The 15,413-nt window shown below is 44.5% G+C and overlaps 1 protein-coding gene across 1 annotated transcript in view; it reads left to right on the top strand.

Annotated features, from left to right (window-relative positions):
• Nucleotides 1-14,717: 14,717 nt before the first annotated feature.
• Nucleotides 14,718-15,413, top strand: part of LOC121530650 (methylcytosine dioxygenase TET3-like) — a 55,419-nt gene continuing 54,723 nt past the window's right edge. Inside the window, exon 1 of the mRNA XM_045226834.1 lies at nt 14,718-14,798. The gene's annotated coding sequence lies outside the window, so the exon portion shown is untranslated. The remainder of the gene's footprint in view (nt 14,799-15,413) is intronic.

Consider the following 15,413-nt stretch of genomic DNA (forward strand, 5'->3'; position numbering starts at 1 on the left):
TGCAGGCCAGGCAGCAGGCTTTTAGCCAGCCTGCCAGGTTAGTGGAGTCTGCCACCAGCATAGTCAGTGTAGTCAGCTCAGCTATCCCCATTGAAACCATGTCTGTGTCTCGATCTAGGTTGAGCAAAACTAAACATGGCGGTGTTTGCCTTAGCAATCTCACTGGAATAAAGACCTCCTCCATTCCTGTCATTATTGAAAAAGATTGTGATATCTCACATCTCAAAATAGGGCTACTTAATGTTAGATCCCTCACTTCCAAGGCAGTTATGGTCAATGAACGAATCACTGATCATAATCTTGATGTGATTGGCCTGACTGAAACATGGCTTAAGCCTGATGAATTTACTGTGTTAAATCCGCTCCACCGGTGTTCAGTCCAGCTCCGGCCAGCAGGGCCAGACCGGACCAGGGGTACTTTGAGGGGTTGGAGAGGGAGTGGGAATCATGCCCGGAGCCGGATCCGCCGCCAAGGCTGAGTGCCCACCCGGTCCCTCCCCTGTGGTATTTGGTTGGCGCGGTCGGAGTCCGCGCCTTTGGGGGGGGGGGTACTGTCACGCCCTGGATCTGGGGACGCTTGTATGTTGAGCCAGGGTGTGAGTGTTCTTTGTTTATTCTAGTTCATGTCTATCTATGTTGGCCAGAGTGGTTCTCAATCAGAGGCAACGAGTGTCAGCTGTTGCTGGTTGTCTCTGATTGGGAACCATATTTAGACAGGCTGTTTTCCCACAGTGTTTGTGGGATCTTGTTCCTGTGTAGGTTTGTGTTTTGCACCTTTGGACGTCACGTATCGATTTGTTGTTTTGTTCGTGTAATCATTTAATAAATAAGTATGTTCACCTTCCACGCTGCGCCTTGGTCCTCTGTATCCAACGATCGTGACAGTCGAACCCACAACCCTGGCGTTGCAAGTGCCATGCTCTACCAAGTGAGCTACAGGAGGCCTGTACAGGTGCCTCACAGATCCTCAACTGGCAGCTTCATTAAATAGGACCCGCAAAACACCAGTCTCAACGTCAACAGTGAAGAGGCGACTCCGGGATGCTGACATTCTAGGCAGAGTTGCAAAGAAAAAGCCATATCTCAGACTGGCCAATAAAAATAAAAGATTAAGATGGGCAGTCTGAGATATGGCTTTTTCTTCGCCCTACAAATTTTCAAAGACTTGAGCCACCCAAGTCATAGACTGTTCTCTCTGCTACCACACAGTAAGTGGTACCGATGAACCAAGTCTGGAACCAACAGGACCCTGAACAGCTTCTACCCTCACCAAGCCATAAGACTATATAGTTTATATAGTTAGTTAAATAGTTAACCAAATAGCTACCCGGACTATCTTTTTTTGGGACTCATCACATACGCTGCTGCTATTGTTTATTATCTGTCACTTTATTCCTAGTTATATGTACAGTTGAAGTCGGAAGTTTACATACACCTTAGCCAAATATATTTAAACTCAGTTTTTCACAATTCCTGACATTTAATCCTAGTAAAAATTCCCAGTCTTAGGTCAGTTTGGATCACCACTTTATTTTGAAAATGTGAAATGTCAGAATAATAGTAGAGAGAATTATTTATTTCAGCTTTAATTTCTTTCATCACATTCCCAGTGGGTCAGAAGTTTACATACACTCAATTAATATTTGGCAGCATTGCCTTTAAATTGTTTAACTTGGGTCAAATGTTTCGGGTAGCCTTCCACAAGCTTCCCACAATAAGTTGGGTGAACTTTGGCCCATTCCTACTGACAGAGCTGGTGTAACTGAGTCAGGTTTGTAGGCCTCCTTGCTCGCACACGCTTTTTCAGTTCTGCCCACAAATGTTCTATAGGATTGAGGTCAGGGCTTTGTGATGGCCACTCCAATACCTTGACTTTGTTGACCTTAAGCCATTTTGCCACAACTTTGGAAGTGTGCTTGGGGTCATTGTCCATTTGGAAGACCCATTTGCGACCAAGCTTTAACTTCCTGACTGATGTCTTGAGATGTTGCTTCAATATATCCACATCATTTTCCTTCCTCATGATGCCATCTATTTTGTGAAGTGCACCAGTCCCTCCTGCAGCAAAGCACCCCCACAGCATGATGCTGCCACCCCTGTGCTTCATGGTTGGGATGGTGTTCTTCGGCTTGCAAGCATGCCCCTTTTTTCCTCCAAACACAACGATGGTCATTATGGCCAAACAGTTCAATTTTTTTTCAACTTAGTGTATGTAAACTTCTGACCCACTGGAATTGTGATACAGTGAATTATAAGTGAAATAATCTGTCTCTAAACAATTGTTGGAAAAATGACTTGTGTCATGCACAAAGTAGATGTCCTAACCGACTTGCCAAAACTATAGTTTGTTAACAAGAAATTTGTGGAGTGGTTGAAAAACAAGTTTTAATGACTCCAACCTAAGTGTATGTAAACTTCCGACTTCAACTGTACATATCTACCTCAATTACCTCGTACCACTGCATATCGACTCAGTACTGGTACCCTGAGTATAAAGCCAAGTTATCGTTACTCATTGTGTATTTATTATTACTTTCATAATTACCTGTTTTACTTTTCTATTATTTCTTTATTTTCTTTCTCTCTGCATTGTTGGGAAGGGCCCGGCCCATAAGTAAGCATTTCACTGTTAGTCTACACCTGTTGTTTACAAAGCATGTGACGAATACAATTTGATTCGATTTGGTTAGATTTATATTAGGGTTTCCGTTAGAAAAATGTATATTAAAAAATATATATATATTGGAAGAGAAGCTTAGGCCTAGCCTAACTGTCGGAGTCAGTTGGAGTGCCGGTGCGCACTGCCTTCATATCATAGGCCAGCAGTATAATAGGCTGATAGCCACACCACACCGAACCTTCATAAAAGTTTCTAAATTGTGTTAGGGTAATATCAAAAGTAAGTCAAGCCATTGTTTATAGGGAAACTACAAGCAGGATATTAGAGTTGGAACTTCATTTGGCAAAGAAAATGGCTCAACAGAATGAAACAAAACACTTACGAACTGGTTAAACCTTCACAAAAGTTAGATTGCAGCAATTACCAAGAAAGGCTAGTGGCTACCGTACCCAACAAATGACAGCAATAGGCTAATGATATTTATTTATAAAAGGCCTATCTTAAACTAAATACAGAGCACCCAATTAAAAAGAAAGATCAAACTTAATTTAGCCAACGAAAATGCCTCAACAGAATGAAACTAAACACGTTTTGCATATTTAGAGAACTGGTTTAAATTAATAAATAGGCTTACAATAATAACAATGATATACAATAATAATAATAAGGATTATTGTTATAATAATGATTATAAATACGAAAAAAAGGTTGTTGTTTTTTAAATTGCATCCTACCTGAATAGTGAGTTGTACAGTAGCCTGCATTTGGCCATTTGTGTGGTGTAAAAACATATTCTGCTATGGACGTAGAAATGTGTTTATAAAAGGCACATGTTTTTCCCAGACCATGCAACAACAAATAAATCCAGTGTGTGGAAATCCCAAAAATGTGTCTGCTCAACTGTATGCCATAGCATCCTGTAGGTCAGTTGGTAGAGCATGGCGCTTGCAACGGCAGGGTTGTGGTGTCGATTCTCATGGGGGGCCAGTATAAAAAATGTATGCACTCACTAACTGTAAGTCGCTCTGGATAAGAGCGTCTGCTAAATGACGTAAATGTAATCAGCAAATGCGATTATAGATGCATGCAATACATTATTATAAAAGGGATTTTTTTTCTATCACCCCCAACTCAAAACATCTTCCCGCAGCTATGAACAGACACATTGAAATTGTCCATTGTAAGTAGGCCTAAATGTTCTCATCCATCTTTCTCTCCCATGCTTTCTATTCCCACTTTCAGACAGCACCCAGGTAGGCTACTGCTGGACAGGCGAGACCAGACCATGGCTCCTCTGACACCTCCTCCCCTGTCGTGGTTATGGCTGACCCCTGTCCATCCCTCTGGGTAGCTGGGAAAGATGCCAACGACCAATCTCATCCAGCAGCCCAACCAGGAGACTGACAGGACAGCATGGACTAACATACTCCTTAGCCCTTCTCAGCTCTTACAACAACTACCTCCCCAACTCCAGAACTCCAGACCATTAGACTACACTACTCTGTGTTGCTGTGCTGTTCTGTTTTTATCCCTCACATTGCCACCAGTGCAGCTAGGCTTTAGACTGGACTGTCTGTCAGCATGCACAGGGCCAAGGGAGGGCCTGGCCCCCGACACTTACAGGACATCTATGAATTCTCCCTGGACGGTGACGAGACCGGGACCCAGACCTTTCTGCGGGGCCCGGGGAAAGCCATGGAGGGCCTGGGAATGCCCCTGTCCCCTCACTACAAGTATATCCAGACTGAGCACCAGCAGGGGTGTCTCTTCTCCCTCGGGCCCCCTACCCATGGAGAGAACCTTGTGGCCCCCCAGGGTAAGAAGAGGAGGCGATGCGGCGTGTGTGGCCCCTGTATGCAGAAGGAGAACTGTGGCACCTGCAGCAACTGTATGAACCGTAAGATTGGGAAGCAGATCTGTAAGCTGCGTAAATGTGACCAGCTGAAGATGAAGGGACAGAAGGACTGGGAGGTGAGTGGAAATGACTGACCAAACTTCTAACTAACACACATTTTCATGATATATTCCCAGTGGCTATTTCTCCTAGGTCAGTGTGAGACTGGTTGGAGCTGGTTGAGGGACATTGAAGTTGTACATCTTTATTCTCTAAGATATAGGGCCCTAAAATGTAAATGTCATGACACATATCAATTTAACAGTTTAAACATTCAAGGGTTTATAGGTTTAGTTTTGTATACAGATAATATGTGGACGTACCACAGCAGAGGAGGAATGTATTTGTGTTCCATAACTGATTAATCACATTCTTTTAAAAACAGCAAACTTGTCTTTTTGAGTTTGACAAAGACATATTTTAAAGTGCATGTAGCTGGCTGTCTTAGGTTTTCATCAGACCACCTAAGTCATGACAAACTGACGTTAAAGCCCCTGTCTGGATCCACCCTGGACATTATTTAGTTGTCAGGTCTGGACAGGCATCACCCCAAGGCCTGGCTGTAGGAATAGTCCACCCAAATGACACATACACCTCATCTTACCTATCCATAAACTCACCTATGTTTACCTAGTAACAGCTTACCATTGTTAGTCTGGGTACCAGTCTGTTTAGCTATCATTCCACTCCTTGCCACTCCTGTCATGCTAAACATCTTTGGCATATGACACAGAGTACAAGGAGTGGAATGTTAGCTAAACAGACTGGTACCCAGGCTATACCATTGTCATTGTTTAGTACAAAACAATGGGGGAGGTAGGACCCCTATTAGTGTGCTCAAAATAGCATGTATGAATGGACAACGTAGACTAAATTCAGGCTAAGTTGTTGAGCTACTGGTGTACCTGTCCTTGTCCCAGACAGACAAACGTTGTAAACCAGTCAAAGTAATAATTACTCAGCAGACTTCCAGCCTGTTTGACCAGCGGTTTGTCATTAAAGGTCAGGGAAACAGATGAGATGTCCACTGAAGTGTGTGTGTGTGTGTGTGCATGTGCATGCGTGTATGTGTGCCTGTGGCAATGTACGTGTGTAGATATAAAAAACTAGATATACATGCATTGCAGGAGATTTTGACTTCTAGAAAGCTCAATACATTACATTTTGGTTTGGCCAAGTACTGAGGTTTTGTGCCAACGTAAGCAACCACCCCAACTGTCTCCATTAGCTCTGTTTGTGGAATAATGAAGACGAGGGTCGTGTTTGGTTCCTCCTCCCTTCAACAAACAGCAGCAGTGTAGAATTCCTTCCAACTCCCCCTGCGTTTTCTCCCCTGACCCCTGAGGCCCCACACTGACACTCAGGGTGGGGATTGACCTTAGGGCCAGGGCCACTGACAGAGTGAGGGTTGACCTTAGGGCCAGGGAGGGAGGGTATGTGTGTGCGGTGCGTATGCAGGATGGGGGATGGGGTTGAAAGAGGATCAGGGTGGGGGTTGACCTTAGGGTCAGGGCAACGGTTGGAGGAGGGGAGGGAGGGTGTGGGGGTTGACCTTAGGGCCAGGGCCCCGGAGAGAGGAGGGCATGGAGGGAGGGTGTGTGTGGTGCGTACACAGGATGGGAGATGGGGCTGAGAGGCAGGAGGACAGGAAGAATGTAAATAAATAGTCAGCAGTGAGGAGGAAGGGAGGAGGGCTCAGGAAAAACATGGTAAACTGGCTAGGCTAGGCCACGGGAAATAGGCTGCTGCTCATCTTTCCTCCCTTCTTCCCTCTCTGTGTGGGGTTAAGAACAGAGGAGGGGGGGGGGGGGACTGTACACAGAGACATGGACAACATTTTGGACATGGTGGCCTATAGCCTTGGGGACAGAGGAAAAGATCTCAGGAGGGGGGAAGAGGTTCAGTCAATCACAGGAAATCTTGGCTTACCTCCTGGACTGCCCTCCCCTGCTCTGTCACTCTGTCCCCTTTGTTTTCACACTGGCACTTTCCCTGTCTGTGATTGGTTACCTAAACCTCAAATGTGGTCATATTTAAAGATGAGGGTCTTGGAGAGGAGTTGTAACTTGTAACCCAGACATATCAGTAGTCCTGCTTTAGTGGGAATGACTTAAATTGATGGATTTATCCTAATTTATCGTCTTGCATTCACTTACAGCACGTGTCAAACTCATTGCACGGTGGGCCGAGCGGGTTTTTGCTCCACCCTTGTACTTGATTGATGAATTAAGGTCACTAATTAGGAAGGAACTCCCCTCACCTGGTTGTCTAGGTCTTAAATGAAAGGAAAAACCAAAAACCTGCAGACACACGGCCCTCCGTGGAATGAGTTTGACACCCCTGACTTACAGTAACTGTATAGTCGTGGTCAAAAGTTTTGAGAATGACACAAGTATTTGTCTTCACAAAGTTCGCTGCTTCAGTGTTATGAGATATTTTTGTCAGATGTTACTATGGTATACTGAAGTATAATGACAAGCATTCCATAAGTGTCAAAGGCTTTTATTGACAATTACATTAAGTTTATGCAAAGAGTCAATATTTGCAGTGTTGACCCTTCTTTTTCAAGACCTCTGCAATCCGCCCTGGCATGCTGTCAATTAACTTCTGGGCCTCATCCTGACTGATGGCAGCCCATTCTTGCATAATCAATGCTTGGAGTTTGTCAGAATTTGTGGGTTTTTGTTTGTCCACCCGCCTCTTGAGGATCGACCACAAGTTCTCAATGGGATTAAGGTCTGGGGAGTTTCCTGGCCATGGACCCAAAATATCGATGTTTTGTTTCCCGAGCCACTTAGTTATCACTTTTGCCTTATGGCAAGGTGCTCCATCATGCTGGAAAAGGCATTGGTCATCACCAAACTGTTCTTGGATGGTTGGGAGAAGTTGCTCTCAGAGGATGTGTTGGTACCATTCTTTATTCATGGCTGTGTTCTTAGGCAAAATTGTGAGTGAGACCACTCACTTGGCTGAGAAGCAACCCCACACATGAATGGTCTCAGGATGCTTTACTGTTGGCATGGCACAGGACTGATGGTAGTGCTCACCTTGTCTTCTCTGGACAAGGTGTTTTCCAGATGCCCCAAACAATCGGAAAGGGGATTAATCAGAGAAAATGACTTTACCCCAGTCCTCAGCAGTCCAATCCCTGTACCTTTTGCAGAATATCAGTCTGTCCCTGATGTTTTTCCTGGAGAGAAGTGGCTTCTTTGCTGCCCTTCTTGACACCAGGCCAACCTCCAAAAGTCTTCGCCTCACTGTGCGTGCAGATGCACTCACACCTGCCTGCTGCCATTCCTGAGCAAGCTCTGCACTGGTGGTGCCCCGATCCCGCAGCAGAATCAACTTTAGGAGACGGTCCTGGCGCTTGCTGGACTTTCTTGGGCGCCCTGACGCCTTCTTCACAACAATTGAACCTCTCTCCTTGAAGTTCTTGATGATCTGAAAAATGATTGATTTATGTGCAATCTTACTAGCAGCAATATCATTGCCTGTGAAGCACTTTTTGTGCAAAGCAATGATGACGGCACGTGTTTCCTTGCAGGTAACCATGGTTAACAGAGGAAGAACAATGATTTCAAGCACCACCCTCCTTTTAAAGCTTCCAGTCTGTTATTCTAACTCAATCAGCATGACAGAGTGATCTCCAGCCTTGTCCTCGTCAACACTCTCACCTGTGTTAACGAGAGAATGACTGACATGATGGCAGATGGTCCTTTTGTGGCAGGGCTGAAATGCAGTGGAAATGTTTTTTGGGGATTAAGTTCATTTTCATGGCAAATAGGGACTTTGCAATTAATTGCAATTCATCTGATCACTCTTCATAACATTCTGGAGTATATGCAAATTGACATCATCAAAACTGAGGCAGCAGACTTTGTGAAAATTAGTATTTGTGTCATTCTCAAAACTTTTGACCATGACTGTATATTCAGGGACTACACTATTTGTATAGCCTAACATTGTAGAAACACCCAGCTATACAGTGCCTTCGGAAAGTATTCAGACCCCTTGACTTTTTCCACATTTTGTTACGTTACAACCTTATTCTAAAATGGATTAAATGAAAAAAAGTTCAGCAATCTACACACAATACCCCATAATGACAAAGGGAAAACATGTTTTTAGAAATGTTGGCACATTTATTAAAAATATAAAACAGAAATACCTTATTTACTTAAGTATTCAGACCCTTTGCTATGAGATTCGAAATTGAGCTCAGGTGCATCCTGTTTCCATTGATCATCCTTGAGATGTTTCTACAACTTGATTGAAGTCCAACTGTGGTAAATTAAATTGATTGGACATGATTTGGAAAGGCACACAACTGTCTATATAAGGTCCTACAGTTGACAGTGCATGTCAGAGCTCCGAGACAGGATTGTGTCGAGGCACAGATCTGGGGAAGGGTAACAAAACATTTCTTCAGCATTGAAGGTCCCCAAGAAAACAGTGGCCTCCATCATTCTTAAATGGAAGAAGTTTGGAACCACCAAGACTCTTCCTAGAGCTGAGCAATCGGGGGAGAATGGCCTTGGTCAGGGAGGTGACCAAGAACCCGATGTTCATTCTGACAGAGCTCCAGAGTTCCTCTGTAGAGATGGGAGAACCTTCCAGAAGGACAACCATCTCTGCAGCACTTCACCAATCAGGCCTTTATGCTAGAGTGGTCAGACGGAAGCCACTCCTCAGTAAAAGGCACATAACAGCCCGCTAAGAGTTTGCCAAAAGGCACCTAAATGACTCTCAGACCTTGAGAAGCAAAATTATCTGATCTTATGAAACCAAGATTGAACTCTTTGGCCGGAATGTCAAGCGTCACGTCTGGAGGAAACCTCACACCATCCCTATGGTGAAGCTTGGTGGTGGCAGCATCATGCTGTGGGAATGTTTTTCAGGAACTGGGAGACTAGTCAGGATCGAGGGAAAGATGAACGGAGCAAAGTACAGAGAGATCCTTGATGAAAACCTGCTCCAGAGCGCTCAGGACCTCAGACTGGGGCGAAGGTTCACGTTCCAACAAGACAACGACCCTAAGCACACAGCCAAGACGATGCAGGAGTGGCTTCGGGACAAGTCTCTGAATGTCCTTGAGTGGCCCAGCCAGAGCCCGGAGTTAAACCTGATCGAACATCTCTGGAGAGATCTGAAAATAGCTGTGCAACGACGCTCCCCATCCAACCTGACAGAGCTTGAGAGGGTCTGCAGAGAAGAATGGGAGAAACTCCCCAAATACAGGTGTGCCAAGCTTGTAGCGTCATACCCAAGAAGACTCGAGGCTGTAATCACTGCCAAAGGTGCTTCAACAAAATACTGAGTAAAGGGTCTGAATACTTGAATACTTATGTAAATGTGATATTTCCGTTTTATTTATTTGATAAATTAGCAAACATTTCTAAAATCCTGTTTTTGCTTTGTCATTATGGGATATTGTGTGTAGAATGATGAGGAGAAAAAAAACATGTAATCCATTTTAGAGTAAGGCTGTAACCTAACAAAATGTCAAGGGGTCTGAATACTTTCTGAATGCACTGTATCCAACATGATACTCATGATGATCTCTTCTATCTGTCTCAGAGAGGAATACAGAAGCAGCCCAGCTAGTGTGTATGGACTGGATATATGATCCTATGGTGCATGTCTATTCCAGAGGTTTTCACTCAGTCCCATTGTTGTTAGAAGTAGACTGTTTATGGCCACCATAGATTAGACCAGTGACCTCGTAGGGGAACTCTACCTCTATTTAACCTGTAGTAGGCCTAGGTGTTTTTTAACCATTAATACTGATATGTATCTGTCTGTTTCTGTCTTATACTGTAGCTGTCTTTTTAGCTTCGTAGATCTAGTTATAAGTTAGAACAACAAATAAACAGTGTATATACAGGTAACTGCCAAAATAAAGGAAACACCAACCAGAACAGCTTCAATGCGTCTTGGCATAGATTCTACAATGTGACACCATTATTCCACAAGAAATGTTGTGTTTTGTTGATGGTGGTGGTAGTGAAAAACGCTGTCTCAGGCGCCGCTCCAGAATCTCCCATAAGTGTTCAATTGGGTTGAGATCTGGTGACTGAGACACGCACACACACACACACACACACACACACACACACACACACACACACACACACACACACACACACACACACACACACACACACACACACACACACACACACACACACACACACACACACACACACAAACACCCTTTAAACCCCCTATGCTCCTTTAAGACCCTCTTTCAAAGTCACTGAGAACTCTTCTTCTAGCCATGGTAGACAAAATATTGGCCAACTGGGCATTTTTATACATATTCAGGAGTGTTTCCTTTATTTTGGAAGTTACCTGTATATTGATGGTGATTTTCTCATAGAAACAGATCATTGCACCCTGGTAACAGTGTGATTAGAGATATCAGAGTTATAGGTGATGTGTGACAAATAATGTCTGTCTGTCTGTCTGAACCTGAGAATCCCCTCCTCCGTCACTCTTACACACCTAACACACAGGGATAGAGTGTGTGGGTGGTGGGTGTTTGTATGTACGTGTATGTGTGCATGTGGGTTTGTGTTTGTGTGCATATGTGTGTTTTAGCATTATAGTATAAGGCCATGCTATAACACACACTGTATTTACAGTGTAAGATTGTAATGGCCAGCAGTGAGTAGGATGGACAGAGAGAAGAGGCTGTAGCTGTGCTCTTTAGGTGATCTGTATTGAGCAGAGAGGTTGAACAGGCCCCTCCCCTCCCCTCCCCTCCCCTCTCCTCCCCTCCTTCCTCTCCTCCCATCCCCCTCACCTCTTCTGTCTTCTCTGAGTCCCCATCGCCTTGGCAACCATATCCCATCATCTCATTTGAGTTCCGTGGTTGCCATGGAGCCGTGAGGGTTGATAACCTAAGGTTGAGCTAAAATATCTGGTGGTGACCCATGGAGTTGCAGGACTGATAATGGGAAGTCTGTTTACTTGGCTTAGGTAGCTATAGCTAGCTAGCTGGCCAATCTAATTTGAATGATGCATCAACACCTGATCAACACAGCACCGGCTTTTTTTCCCCACCTGCCCCTGTTTCTGGAAGGATGTGGACAGTGTGAGGGGATGACAGAGTCTCGCCTCATAGGACACTGTTACTGCCGAGGTGTGATGGTCTCTCAGGCGCTTATAGCTGCCGAAGCATCACAAGTGGGTGCTACACTTTCGGTGGTGGATGTTCCAGCCTTCCTACAGAGGAGAAGTACTAGCTGTGAACTTCAGAGACAGAGGTGCCTGATGAAAAGCTCCTGGCCTGCCTGTCTGATTGATGTTTCTCCCTCCCTGGCTTGACCTTCATCGCCACCTCCACTCACGCTACTCCTTTACTGAACTGCATCATCATCAAGACCATCTCCCATCAACCACTAGCTCCCTGAATTAGTTTTTTAAAATTGACTTTGAGATGCTGTATGAAAAGAGCAATATAAAATACATCTATTATTATTATTATTATTATTTATCTCCATCCATCATTCTCCTCTTCAGATGAGAGCTGGGCACACATCGCATGGTGTTTACACCCATATTGCCTTAGCTTCGGGAGGCCAGGCGTATCATTTGTCTACCAGGATTGTTTGTATATCAGGATTACAGTAATGTCATTGAGCAGATGGGATTTTACATGTTTGTGTGTGAGGAAATGGTGAGGGCCATCTGGGGTTGCCAGGTGCAGTGTGACCAGGTCAGTCAGTACTGAGTATTGAGATGGGTTGGAGATATACGGTACATTACATAAGGCTGAGTAGTCCACAAACTTCTGCGTTAGTCTCGACACAGACATGCGACTCTAACAGACCTTATTATAGATATATTTGTAACATTCAATAATTTAAGCGCTGCAGAGTGAGAGTGTGCTCTCCCACGTGCCACAGACACACAAGGAAGCCACGGCACGCCGTCTGATACATGATGACGTTGCTCGGTCACCACCCATAACACAGCCACGCTGCGCATCCGTATCTGCTCTCGCTGTCCCGCACACACACACACACACACACACACACACACACACACACACACACACACACACACACACACACACACACACACACACACACACACACACACACACACACACACACACACACACACACACACACACACACACACTCACACACACTCACACACACAGACTCTCACACACACACTCTCACACACGCGGCAGCGGGCGTCTCCAGTGAGGGACGTCAGAGCAGGGGATTTCCCACGCCAGCCATATGAGAGGCTGTGGCTCAGACAGACATTACAAACGCTGTGTCACTCACTGACTGGCTGCTTTACTACCACTCCAGTCCCTCTCTCTCTCTTTCTCTCTCTCATTCTCTCTCTCATTCTCGCTGTCTGTCCCTGGTCTGTCCTCAACATGAACTCGTTTGCTCCGTCTGTCTTTTTCAGTCATTTTAATGTCTTTGCCATTTTTTCTTTCATTTTCTCCCCTCTCTCTCTTTCGCCATTCGTTTTGGTGATTTGTGCTTTCTCTTCCACTTAATGACTGTTTCAAATAATTTTCGCTTCTCAAAAAAATGATTGACAGTAGATGTATGTAACTAACAACACTATATCCAGGTAAGCCCATATACAGTACATCGTAGCTTCTGTTGCCTGGCACTCTGATTGTAAATTATAAGAAACTGGCAAACCCTAGATACAACTTTGCTCATGCCAATAGTTCCCTTGCATTCACAGACCCATTACTAATGTCAATGAAAACTAAACAGAGAGCATATGAACCTTTTACCTGGGTCTGAGACGGTACTAGCAGGACATCTCTCTCCCTTTTAAACTGACATTAGCAAAACACTTTCCCCCCAGACCTCCTAGATATGATTGGTATATTAGTCTCGCAGGGTCAGTTTCCTAAAAGAGAAAAACTCCTCGGGAAGTGGTTTTATTGTACAACCTTGGGGGTTATTTTGTCTATCAGAATGATACAAAATAGGCAGTGTATTTTCTTTAATTTCATCTTTACTTTTGTCAATGACCAGTGAACAATGTTCTACCTTGTGTTCAATTTTCACTAATTTCCACAGATTTGCACAATTCAGAAGTGTTTGCTACATTACACTATGTCAGTGTGTGTGGATCTGGAGTCAGCATGTTTAAATGGCTGTGGTGCTGTGTAAGTGTCTGTTCTGTGCTACACAGAGAGTGTGTGTGTGCGTGTGCGTGTGCGTGTGCACTGTGCACTGTGCACTGTGCACTGTGCACTGTGTAGTCCAGTCCAGTTATTACAGGCAGCCCTGACACAGATGGTCCTCAGTGATACCACATACCAGAGTCATTGTTTAGGAAAGCCGAGCTCCAGGAGATAATTGACAGCCAAAGAGAGGTCCCATCCCCCAGTCCACCTTCCATCTCTCCCTATTTTTCTCTCTTTCTCTGTCTATCTCACTCACTTTTTATAGGGCACACAAACACATACAGACCCCCCCACCTGCACTCCACAACCCCCCTCCTCTTGCTCTCAGCTATGCTCTCTTGCTCTCTCTCTCTCTCCCTCTCTCTCTCTCTCTCTCTCTCTCTCTCTCTCTCTCTCTCTCTCTCTCTCTCTCTCTCTCTCTCTCTCTCTCACTCTCTTTCACCCTAGCAGCAGAACTCAGGCTGGCTACTGATTGGTTGCTTGACTCTCTTTGTGTGCTATGTGTAGCGTGACGTTTCGCCGGTTGTGTGTGTGCATGTGTGCGTGTTTTCATGCGAGTGTATGGTTGAATAAGGGGTAGGGGGAAGTTTTCAGACCACGAATGCAGTTAGCTTTACTTGTTGGAAAGACAGAGAGAGAGGTGGGAGGAGGGGGGTTAAAATATAAAAGAGGGAGTGGGAGGAGGTAGTGTGTAGTGCAGCAGTGAAAGCGTTCACAGAGGCTGGCTTAAAAAAATATATCCTCTCCCGTGTGTGTCTGTGCGCGGTAGACCTATTGGTGTAGGGGAACGAGCGAGAGAGGGAGGGAGAGAGAGAGGGAGGGACAGCGAGAATGTGTGTTTGTACTAGGGCTAATGTAAAGCAGGATTTAAAACACAAGATGGCTTCCTGAATGGATTGGAGCAAAGACGAGAGAGAGCGAAAGAGAGACAGAAGAGAGAGGAGAGAGAGAGAGAGCAAGATATATATATATATATATATAGAGAGAGAGAGAGAGAGAGAGTGAGATAGTAGGGGTTAGACGAGAGGAAGCTTGAGTCTTCTGATGGGGATACGGCCAGCCGACGGAGAGAGAGAGCAACACACCAAGGCAGGTTGGCTCACTGGGTAAATATGAATTACCAGGCAGAATGCCGGACCTGGCCCTGGAGGGGGGTATATTTGGGATAGAGTAGAGGGGGGCGGAGAGACCAGCAGGGTTAGCTGGAGACAAAACATTGCCGGCACTCTAAACAGCTAGATGGGGGTAGGGTTAGGGGGACATATCAAATGTAAACTGCTGCTATTGTTTCATTACTTAAATTATTACTGCTGTTACTGTCTGAATGTTATTTTCCTGTGTTATTATTATTATCTTATTGACAGTAATCTATACATTAATATAAACTGTATATGAATTATGAAGATGTAATAATGCATGACCATTTACCTGAAATATTACATTGATATGAGGTCATGGTGATATTCAAAGGCACATACAGTAGCTACAATTGTGAATAGAGGCTATCCTCTTTCATGATGCATTACATAATTCTGTAATTAAAACAGAATCCTTGCTCTCTCACTGTCTCTCACTCTTGCTCATAGCAGTGGGGAAGCGTCGGCTTGGCATTTGAAGACAAATAGAAGTTATATGTGTTAGTGTTGTTTTCTGTCAGGTTGGGAGAATATGAGAATGGGCTTATAGAGGTAAAGATTAATTAATATAAATATTATTTAGGC

This window comes from Coregonus clupeaformis, chromosome 18 (assembly GCF_020615455.1).
Source record: "Coregonus clupeaformis isolate EN_2021a chromosome 18, ASM2061545v1, whole genome shotgun sequence".
Classification (NCBI taxonomy): domain Eukaryota; kingdom Metazoa; phylum Chordata; class Actinopteri; order Salmoniformes; family Salmonidae; genus Coregonus; species Coregonus clupeaformis.